The sequence below is a fragment of the Trachypithecus francoisi genome, unplaced genomic scaffold (genome assembly GCF_009764315.1).
Source record: "Trachypithecus francoisi isolate TF-2019V2 unplaced genomic scaffold, Tfra_2.0 Lachesis_group18, whole genome shotgun sequence".
NCBI classification, from domain to species: Eukaryota; Metazoa; Chordata; class Mammalia; order Primates; family Cercopithecidae; genus Trachypithecus; species Trachypithecus francoisi.
Genome location: NW_022681463.1, coordinates 34679258 through 34691200, shown reverse-complemented (window position 1 = coordinate 34691200; position 11943 = coordinate 34679258). Strand labels below are relative to the sequence as shown.

The 11943-nt window shown below is 37.7% G+C and overlaps 1 long non-coding RNA gene across 1 annotated transcript in view; it reads left to right on the top strand.

Moving 5' to 3' along the window:
* Positions 1-5796: 5796 nt before the first annotated feature.
* The window catches only part of LOC117063647, a 76646-nt gene continuing 70499 nt past the window's right edge, over positions 5797-11943 (top strand). Inside the window, exon 1 of the long non-coding RNA XR_004429023.1 lies at positions 5797-9139. This is a non-coding gene — a long non-coding RNA (uncharacterized LOC117063647). The remainder of the gene's footprint in view (positions 9140-11943) is intronic.

Here is an 11943-nt window from a genome sequence, read left to right as displayed (position 1 = left end):
AGCTTTTATGCATTATTAAAAATAAAAATTATACTTTTGTTGTAAGATAGGGACCATGCATACCCCAGAAATTAAATTATCAGACCTAAGTAGGATTTACTGTTTTGAAGAAGGTTAGCAAAGTAGCATGAGTAGCAAATTTAGTTGATTGGCTAGATGTATGCTAAAAATGTTTCTAGAAAAAAAAAGGAACACAAGAAAGAAAAAAGGAAGAAAGAAAGAAAATAAAAGTAAAAAGCTACACTAGAAATGATCATATCTTTTAGCTGAGAGTGAATGACTTCAGTATGTTGCCAATTGTAAATGCTGCTCTTTGTCATTTATGGCATGAGCTATTCTTCTTGAGTTCAGAAGTAAATGGAGGCCAACTGGATATATGGTTGTAATTGCTTTAAAAATATTATTCAACAAAATGTGAACAATATTTAAATGAGTCATTCAGTTTGGAATTGAAGTCCAAATGCATTTTGAAAACTGAACTATAGGCCAGGTGCAGGGGCTCACGCCTATAATCCAGCGCTTTGGGAGGCCAAGGCGGGTGGATCACAAGGTCAGGAGTTCAAGACCAGCTGGGCCAAGATGGTGAAACCCCGTCTCTACTAAAAATACAAAAATGAGCCAGGCGTGGTGGTGGACACCTGTAATCCCAGCTACTCAGGAGGCTGAGGCAGAGAATTGCTTGAACCCAGGAGGCAGAGGTTGCAGTGAGCCAAGACAGAGCCTGGGTGACAGAGCTAGACTCCATCTCAAAAAAACAAAACAAAACAACAACGAAAAAACCTAACTGAACTATACATGAACATTTACAATTGTATTTATTTGTATTAAATCATGCACTCCACAGCTAACTGTTGAGATAGACCTTTTTCACAATTCTTCATGTCTGCTTTTCAGGATAACCCATCCTTTAAGATATGTTTATAAAGAGAGAGTCCCTGGCTACTCCTGCATATAAGCAGAATACATTCTACCTAACTGAATAAATTAGCTCTCTTAGTCCATTTTGTACTGCTATAAAAGAATACCTGAGATTGACTACTTTATAATGAACAGAAATTTATTGACTCAGTTCTGTAGGCTGGAAGTCCAATATCAAGGTGCTGGCACCTTGTGAGGCCCTTCTTGCTGTGTCATAATGTGGTGGAAGGCATCGCATGACAGAAGGACAAAGAAAGGGCAAGAAAGCAAGATAGGGCAAAACCCGCTCTCACAATAATGGCCTTAGTCCGTACATGAGGTAAGAGCCTTCATGACCTCAGCACCTCTTAAAGGTCATACCTCCCAATATCATCACAACAGCAATTACATTTTCACATGAGTTTTGGAAGAGACAAACACACAACCATAGCTCGCTGCTCCTAGCCCTCAAAACTTATGTTCTTCTCACATACAAAATACATTCATTCCATGCCATTAGCTCGAAAAATCTTAGCTCATTGCAACATCACTTGTAAGTCTAAAGTCCAGAGTTTCATCTAAATTAGATATGGGTGAGACTCAAGGCACTGAAACCACCTCTGCAGAAGTCGTCACAATGAGAAAATTATGACAGTGGAAGAGATCTGACCTAACCGACTCCATCTTGCCTTTCACCTCCAAGCTGCCCTTGTTCATTCCTAAGCATTGGCCAAACTAACTTCGGGAGGAATTTAGTTTATACTTAAACTTCAAAACAAAGATGGTAACAGCTCCTTCCCAAAACAAACCCTCTCCTGGTCTCCTGATTGTGTTTATAAAACTAGCAAATTAGCCACAATATTAAAAATTATGCAGTCTGAGGCCACAAGATCATTAACCTCCCCAATTGTTCCTATAGCTAACATTAATATTAGAAAACCTGACATTGGTGTTTGAGGTAGTTTTCAGACCCTGGGTCGTGATGGATCAGCTGGCTTCACCCAGATCAGTAAACTTGCTCTTCTGGTCTTGTGGTCCCTACCCAATAACAGATTCAGCACGAGAGGACAGCTTGACTCCCTGTGATTTAATCCCCCACCCAACAAGTCAGCATTCCCCTTTGCTAGCCCCCTGCCCACCAAACCATCTTTGAAAAACCCTAGCCTTCAAATTTTCAGAAAGGCTGATTTGACTAATAAGAAAACTCCAATCTCCCATTTAGCTGACTCTACATGCATTAAATTCTTTCTCTATAGCAATTTCCCTGTCTTAATAAATTGGCTGTATCTGGGAAGCAGGTGAGAAGAAACTCTTTTTGGGTGGTTACAGCACTATTTATCCTGAGGCAAAATTACCTCCAGCTGTGAGCCTGTAAAATCAAGTAAGTCTTATATTTCCAAATTGCAATGGTGGAGCAGGCATAAGATAGACATTCCCATTCCAAATAAATAAACAAATAAATAAATAAGCAACAACAAAAAAAGATAACTGGTCTCAAGTAAGTGCAAATATTAACAGGACAAACAGCATTAAATCTTAAGTTTCCAGAATAATCTTCCTTGACTCCATGTCCCACCACCAAGACACATTGAACTCCCAAGGGTTCATGCAGCCCTGCCCCCAAAGCTTTGCAGGGTGCACTCATGCAGCAGCTCTCCCATGCTGGAGTTGCATGCTGGTAGCTCTACGGTTCTGGGGTCTTAGAGGTAACCCCACCATTGTGACTACACTAGGCATTGCCCTAGTAGGAACTCTGTGATGACTCCATCTCTGTGGCAGGTTTCTTCCTGGGCCATCAGGCTGTCTGACACATCTTTTAAAATCTAGGTGGAGGCAGCCATTTTTCCACAGCTTGCAAGCTCTGTGAACCTGCAGAATTAGCACCATGTGGACACTGCAAAGGTTTACAGCTTGTGCCCTCCGGAGTGGCAAACCAAACCACACCTGACCCTGCTTGAGCCACAGCTGGGACTGCTGAGGAGCACTGCACTGGAATGCCAGGAGTAAAGTGTAAAGGTGGCACTGGGTAGTGAGCCTGTGTAGGACATCCCAACACTTCCCTGAAAACCATTATGCCTTCTGGGAGCTCTAGTTCTATGACTTTATTTTAATATATCGATAGAGTCTAAAATACCATGCTGAACACAGAAAACCATTTCCTGATTGTAATATGATTCAAAAAAGAATTTAAATCACAATTTGAAATATAATTCTAAAATGAGAAAAAAGAACTAAATCTCATCTACAAAATGTGTTCAGAGAACAACATGTATGAAGACATGGTCACCTGTTAATTCCCTTCAGTTATCAAACAAAAATTCTTGTATTTGCTTTGAAAATATAATACAGTACATAATTCAGGATGAAATAGAAGATTCCATGGCTAATAAAAATGTTCTGTGGGTGGTATTTATTTACAGTCATGACTGAGTTTAAACATTCTCTCATTTAACTAGATAGTTTATCATTCAGTTAGGATTTTATTTAACATCTATTAAGATATTAATAAGTGTCAGGCATTTTTAAATGCTTAAATACACTTAAATAGATAACTCAATGTATGTAAAAAAATAGTAAAACAAGGTTAATAAGGAAATTTTAAAAGAAAGGCAGGAAGGGAAAAACAAACGTGATGATGGAGGAATGGCAAAGAAAATAGAACTTCTTTTATTAACAAAGTAACTTTATAACAACTTTGTATTTAATTAATTAATTCATTTATTTATTAGTTTTTGAGACAGGGTCTAGCTCTGTCACCCAGGCTGGAGTAGAGTGGTGCAATCACGGCCCACTGCAGCTTCATCTCAGGCTCAAGCAATGATCCTCCCACCTCAGCTTCCCAAGTAGCTGATACTGCAGGCATGTGCCACAATGCTTGGCAAATTAAATTTCTTTCTTTCTTTTTTTTTTTTTTTTTTTCCTAGGCTGGACTCGAACTCCTGGGTGGGCTCAAGTGATTCTCCTTCCTATGCCTCCCAAAGTTCTGGAATTACAGGTGTAAGCCGCCACCCTTGACCACAGAATAATACCTTTATAACAACTTTTTAAAATTATTATTTTTATTTTTTATTTTGAGATGGAGTCCCTCTCTGTTGCTCAGGCTGGAGTGCAGTGGCACCATCTGGGCTCACTGCAACCTCTGACTCCCTGGTTCAAGTGATTCTCCTGCCTCAGCCTCCCAACCAGCTGGGATTACAGGCACACACCACCACGCCCAGCTGCCCAGCTAATTTTTGCATTTTTAGTAGAGAGGGGGTTTCACCATGTTGGCCAGGATGGTCTCGATTTCCTGACCTCGTGATCCGCCCGCCTCAGCCTCCCAAAGTACTGGGATTACAGGTGTGAGCCACCGTGCCCGTCCTATAACAACATTTATAGCTTCTACAAAGCATATTTATTATACCACTGTTTACGATTTCTACATAACAGTATTCAGTTAAAAAAATAATAAAATATTGCAATAAAACTTTCTATAATTGAAAAAATGCTTTGATAAATTTCTCCTTTATTTGAGTTTTTCCAAGAATTGTAACAGAAGGCAGTTTATTTGTCCCCTTTAAAGATTATTTCCTTGACTGGAAAAACAGGAGCTTCTGTGGAAAATCTATAGTGGTAACGTTGGCTGTTACTGATTGAAAGACCACTAGAGGGCACTCAAAACACGTGCTCTGGTGATGTGCTTTCTAAGTCATACAACCATTGTATTCACTGTCAAGTCCTAACCACAAGAAAATAAGAAAAATATTTCCAACTAAAATTGCTTTAACATTTGACTTAATGTTAAAGCAACTGAATTTGTTTGAAAGAAAAAAGTACGAGAAAAATTTTGTTGTATAAATTTAAAAAAGGCTCCACTTGAAAAAAAAATTTCATTTGGAGCATTTATGCAAATAGGGATATCTAGGTAAATTTTTATATCTGTGATATCAATAGTAGAATAATAACCATAATGGAATGATCACAGGACTTAGAATCAGAATAATAATGATAGATATCATTCATGAGTGCTTAAAAGGCACTACATGTTATCCCACAGACTTTATATATAATGCTTTATGTAATTCACTTACACACACATACACACGTATAAAATGTGTTACACTGACTCAAAAATATTGTCAGAAGGGATAATGCAGAGGACCAAGAAATCGAAGGCCTTTAAAGTGATCACCAGACACTATGTTGCTAATTGTGTTTTTATAGAAAGTTGTCAGCTCTATAAATTCGTATGAACTATGTTAAAACACCACCATTAGAACACCAATAGAAAACTTGTTTCTGTCTAAAATGGCATTTTTCTTGTAAATAACTTTTACCAAATAGTAAGATGTACTATGTAGTTATTTATGTCTGCCCTTTGTTTAAATTTTTAGCCACCAAGAAGTAAAACTTTGAGTTTTAAAGCTAAAGATTCCAAAATAGATCATGGTAAGACTAGAACTGATGGAAAAATGTTCACTAAGTTTCCAAATCATAGTTTTTAGTTCAAGTCAGTCATTCTATATTAGTTAGAAATATTGGCTGGGTGTTGGTTCATGCCTATAATCCCAGCACTTTGGGAGGCCGAGGCGAGTGAATCACTTGAGGCCAGGAGTTCAAGACTAGACTGGCCAACATGGTGAAACCCCATCTCTACTAAAAATACAAAAATTAACTAGGTGTGGTGGTGCACGTCTGTTATCCCAGCTACTCGGGAGGCTGAGGCAGGAGAATCGTTTGAACCTGGGAGGCGGAGGTTGCAATGAGCCGAGGAGATCACACCACTGTACTCCAGCCTGGGTAACACGGTGAGACTCTGTCTCAAAAAAAAAAAAGGGAAGGAAGAAAGAAAAAGAGAGAGAGAGAGAAGAAAGAAAGAAGAAATAAAGAAAGAAAGAAAGGAAGGAAGGAAGGAAGGAAGGAAGGAAGGAAGGAAGGAAAAGTTAATTCATGAAAAGGTTTACGGTCAACATTACCTTATTCTGTGGCCCATGAAATAATGCTAAGAATACTCAACCTGTCACTGTCTCTGTTGTTATCAGGCCTCACAACTGTCAAATTTTATCCCCACTTTATTCATGAGAAAACCAAGGTTCAGAGACTTTAAGTCTCTTAAAAGTAACAAGTATAATGGGTTCAAGTACTTATTAAATGTTATACTTCATATAGTTTCCCTTTTGGCTCAGAGGCATAGAATTTCATTGTTCTTATTCATTAAAAATCTTGTTATTTTGTTGTGTAATCTTATAAAACTCTTTACACATTCATCCCTCCCCTTAATGGTTAATATTATATTTAAAGCATTTTTTCCCATGATAGCTATGGTTCAGGAAAACTGTACAACATTCACATAACAAACTGAAGTGTTATTTTAGTAAGGCAAGAAGGCTCTGTTAAATAAAGGCAGCAAGAAGTGAACAGATGATTAAATCAGTGTGCTGACATTGTGATTTTTGTTCTTGTTTCTTAGAGGCATGGTTCATAGGGCATTCTTGCAGGAGAACATCTCTGCTAGCTCAAAATGTAAGAGTTGAGTCTCATCAAATAAAAATATGAGAACTGTTGAAACTGTATTAATATATACTTCTCATTTGAGGTAAATCCTCTTAATCCCAGATTCCTCACTATGGTCTAGAAAATCATAGTTCTGAAGCCTTAGGCTTTTGCTACCTCTAAGCTATGGTAGAAATCTAAACTAAAAGATCCTGTTGAGAAAAATATTGAGTTTTATGGACTCCCTAATGCTTGACACAGCAAATAAATAAATAAGTAAATAAATAAATAAGTAAAATGCTCTAGAAAAATGTATAGAGTAATTTGCAGAAAAGTTGTCAACATTGATGAGGGTGGTTAGGCTTGCCTCTTCAAAGAGATGATTTTTAAACAAAGTTCTAAATGAAGAGAAAGAGGCACCCCAAATAACACCTAAGAGGGAGGTTTTCTAGGCCTAGGATCATTAAGTCACAGCAAAAGCTCAAAAAAGGGAGTGAGCATTGGGTGTTTGAGGAATAAAAAGAATGTCTTTGTGGATGAAGCCAAGCAAATAAGAAGAAGAATTCAAAGAGATAAAGTCCTAATAGATGAGGCCAAATCCTGTAGGACCTTGCAAGACATTTTAAGGAATTTTGTTTTTAACCTAATTACTATGCAAGCCATCGGAAGAAAATGATATAATTTGATGTCAATCTGGAGACATTATTCTGACTGCAAATGAACTATTTTAGCTAAGAGTAGAAACAAAAAGACCAGCTAGAAGGTTCACATGCAGTCCAGAGGAAGACTGGAGGAAGTTATTAGTGAGAGACTGCTAGATTTGGCATATATTTTGCAGCTAATGAACAAGAAGTTGAGTGTAAGAACTTGAGAGGAATCACGTATCCACCCCAAGGTTGAGCCAGAGCTACTCAGTTGATGGTGATGCCATTTGCTTACCTGGAAAAGAGTGACAGGAGAAGACATTTACTGGGTAAAGCATGGATTGTACCTTATCGATCCACTTTAATATCACTACCCTGAATTCAATTGCTTCCTTGTAAATATTTATTGATATTCCTTACTAACACATCACTGGTGTATACACAATACAAATATATATTAGACATGTCCATCATATAGAGTATAAAGCAGTAACAGAGTAAACAGCAAATTCATATTTTGATAATATTGATAACATTTGTGAGACATATCCAGATTCAAAATGACCTGAAAATAAAATATAATCTCATTTAAAGACTCGAAATAAACTTTAATGACTGTATCAATTAGAAAATAGTTTACTGATGACAGAAAAATAGGGGAGGGGTAATTCTTAGTTTTTAAAAACAGAGAAAGTTGGCCTAAAGCACAAAATAACAATGTTAATGATATTGGACAGAATCTCACAATTTATAAAAAGTAAAAAAGGGTAAAATGATCAGATGTATGTACAAAGACTTGAGGAAGAAGAATAGACATGTTAGAAAAAATTATAACAAACACAAGAGTAGAAATAATTCAGGAGCTTTAAAGCTGTGAAATTTTAAAAAAATATATCACAGATTCTCTGTCACGATATATTATAAAAGTGAGTGTCCTTTATTTATAAATTTACAAATTTAGTAAATTTGTAATGCCATCACAAATCTTATGATTATGGAAGTTCCTGCTCTTGTAAAACAAAAACAATCAGTGTGAGTCAAAATGGGAAGTTAACTGAGTAGTTCTAAAAAGGGAAGAGTTCTGGAAGTAATAAATAAATCTTAAAGCACTGAAGAAAGGAGTATCGATGCATTAAATAAGATGTGTATGGAAAACTGGAAATAGTCAAGAGTGGCACACAATTGTAAACATCCACCCTGCAAAGAAAGGATAGCTGAATGATTGATCAAATTACCAGGTCTATTTCTCATGTATGCTTTGATCATCCACAGAAAAAAAGAAAGAAAAGAAAACAAAAAGAGAGAGAAGAGGATAGAATTAGAATTGGCACCAACATGTGGTAGAATGAGTTCAACTGACTTGAATTGAGCCGCTTTGAATTGAACTGCATTGAATAAAATTGAATTGAGGGATTTGTACTAATTGTGAATAGCTGGCTGTGTGGGGGAGTGGCTGGGTGACTAGCCAGGAGCTTTATACTAAAGCCAACTATGCGAGATCGCTGCAGAGTAAGTGGAAAAATAAAATGAGGTTTCTCTCGTAACAAGAATTGTATATTATGACAATAAAGTATAATCGTCAGACTAGAAGAAGAAAAAGCTATTTAGAGAGAAGGGGAAAAAAGTTGATACAAACAGATTCCATAAATCAAAGAAAATGAGGACAGAAAAGACATATAGGGATGAGAACTGTTGAAACAGAAATCGATTGAAAGATTTAACATATTATTTATTATTAGATTTCACTATTTTCTAATTCATGGATATTACCAACTCTAAGTCGAAAGGGCTATTTTTTCTTACAGCAGTTGAATGCGACACACAAATCCTCATTCTCAAGTGAGATGAATCACTAAGAAAGGAATTGTCCATTGATAGCTCTTGAGCAATGGCAGAGCACCTCTGAGTGATCACATTGAAGCTGACAATGTCCCATGTGCTTTCTTTATAGCTTCACATTCACTATTGTTATCAAACCAAACTGGGGTCTGCAAGCCCAGCCCAGGAAGAGCAGATATTCATACCAAGGTTTGCAGTGGGAAAAGGAAGGTGTTTAATTGCAAGGCATCAAGCTGGGAAAATTGGCCAGCTCATGCTTAAGACTTGAGCTCCCAGATGGCTTACAGGTAAGGATTTTTAAATGTGGGGGAGAGGGGAGGCAGAGGTTACAGGCAAAGTAATAAATTGACACATGAATGTTACATTGGCTTGACCTAAAAAGGAAGGAAATCTAGAAGTGGGGGCCCACAGATCATAAGTGGATTCAAAGATTTTCCAATTTTAATTGGTTAAGAAAGTCAAGATTTGTCTAAAAATTTGAGATAAGCAGAAAAGCATGTTAGCTTCAGCTCATGGGCATGACCTCATCCATGACTCTCAGGAAGAAATTCAGAACAAAGAACTGTGGTCAGAGTTTGGTCTTCAGCTCCCCCCATCTGAGGTCTATGTGCCCATAGATCCATTTGGTGTCGGTCTGAGTTTCTGAAGACAACATATGGACATATATGTTAAGATGCTTTCTTTCATTTCTTTCTTTCTTTCTTTGGGACAGTGTCTTGCTCTGTTGCCCAGGCTGGAGTCCAGTAGTGCAATCTCCGCTCACTGCAACCTCTGCCTTCTGTGTTCAAGCAATTCTCCTGCCTCAGCCTCCGGAGTAACTGGGATTACAGGTGTGTGCCAACATGCACAGCTAATTTTTGTATTTTTAATAGAGAGGGGGTTTCACCATGTTGGCCAGGCTGGTCTTGAACTCCTGACCTCCAGTGATTCACCCACCTCGGCCTCCCACAGTTCTGGAATTACAGGCATAAGCTCACCACGTCTGGTTGCTTTCTTTAGTTTCTATAAGGAACACAACATTCATGTGATTCTAACTCTGTATTAAGCTACTATTACCTTCCTGCTTATCAAGTTGCTGTTTTAGGTCTCAAGGCTAGCTAGGTGCCTGGAATTTCTCTTTAAGAAACTTCAGATTTTCCTCTATGCTTGGAGGCCTCACAGATCCCTAAGATCTCCATCCCTAATGCTCCATCCATTTCACTATCTTCCTAAATGCAGAAAAATAAGGATTATGAAAATCTGAGTTAGCTGTCTCATGGGTGTTAACTAGGAGCAAAGCATATTTGCTTAGAAATTTCTTCTAAGCAAATTTTGTTATAACAAACAGTCTCTTAGACCACAGTGCAATCAAATTAGAACCCAGGATTAAGAAACTCACTCAAAACCACACAAATACATGGAAACCAAACAACCTGCTCCTGAATGACTACTGGGTAAATAACAAAATTAAGGCATAAATAAAGATGTTCCTTAAAACAAACAAACAAAATTTCTTCCACCAGTTGATCTTAAATCATCTCCCTCAAGTTCAAAGTTCCACATATCTCTAGGGCAGGGACAAAATGCTGCCAGTCTCTTCGCTAAAAGATAACAGGAGTCACCTTTGCTCCAGTTCCCAACAAGTTCCTCATTTCCATCTGAATCCACCTCAGCCTGTATTTCATTGTCCATATTATTATCAGTATTTTGGTCAAAGCCATTCAACAAGTCTTTAGGGTATTCCATACTTTTCCACCTTTTTCTGTCTTCTTTTGAACCCTCCAAACTTTTTCAACCTCTGCCTGTTACCCAGTTCCAAGGCCCATTACATATTTTTGGGTATCTTTTCAGCAGTGCCCCATTCCCAGTACCAATTTGCTGTATTAGTCTGTTTTCATGCTGTTGATAAAAACATACCCGAGACTGGGCAATTTACAAAAGAAAGAGGTTTAATGGACTCACAGTTCCACGTGGCTGGAGAGGCCTCACCATCATGGCAGAAGGTGAAAGTCACGTCTCACATGGTGGCAGACAAGAGAAGAGAACTTGTGCAGGGAAACTCCCTTTATAAAACCATTAGATCTTGTGAGACTCACTATCACAAGAATACCACGGAAAAGACCCACCTTCATGATTCAACTATCTCCCACTGGGTGCCTTCCACAACACATGGGAATTATAGAAATTCAGGATGAGATTCGGGGGGTGACACAGCCAAACCATATCACCCTGGAAGACAATCTATGCAGTACCATTCAGGACATAAGAACAGGCAAAGATTTCATGATGAAGACAAAAGCAATTTTACAGCAAAAGCAAACTTGACAAATGGAATCTAATTAAACTAAAAAGCTTCTGCACAGCAGAGGACACTCAAAAGTGAAACACACAGCTGATAAAATGGGAGAAAATTCTTGCAAAATGTGCATTTAACAAAGGTCTAATATCCAACATCTATAAGGAACTTAAATCTACAAGAGAAGAACCAAACCACCCCACTACAAAGTGGGCAAAGGACATGAACAGACACTTTTCAAAAGAAGACATACATGTGGCCAACAATCATAAGAAAAAAAGCCCAATATCACTGATTATTAGAAAAATGCAAATCAAAACCACAATGAGATACTATCTCATGCCCGTCAGAATGGCTATTATTAAAAAATCAGAAACTAACAGATGCTAGCAAGGTTTCAGAGTGAAAAGAATGCTTATAAACTGTTGGTGGATGTGTAAATTAGTTCAATAATTGTGGAAGATTGTGGCAATTCATCTAAAAACTAAAACCAGAAATACCCTTCAACTCAGCAATTCCAGTACTAGGTACATGCCCAGAGGAATATAAATTGTTCTGTTACAGACACATGCACATGTATGTTCATTGCAGCACTACTCACAATAGCAAAGACGTGGAATCAACCAAAATGTCCATCAATGATAGACTAAATTTAAAAAATGTGATACATATGCACTATGGAATACTATGCAGCCACAAAAAGAATGACATTATGTCCTTCACAGAAACATGGATGGAACTGGAGGCCATAATCTTTAGCAAACTAATGCAGGAATAGAAAATCAAATACCACATGTTCTCACTTATAAGTGGGAG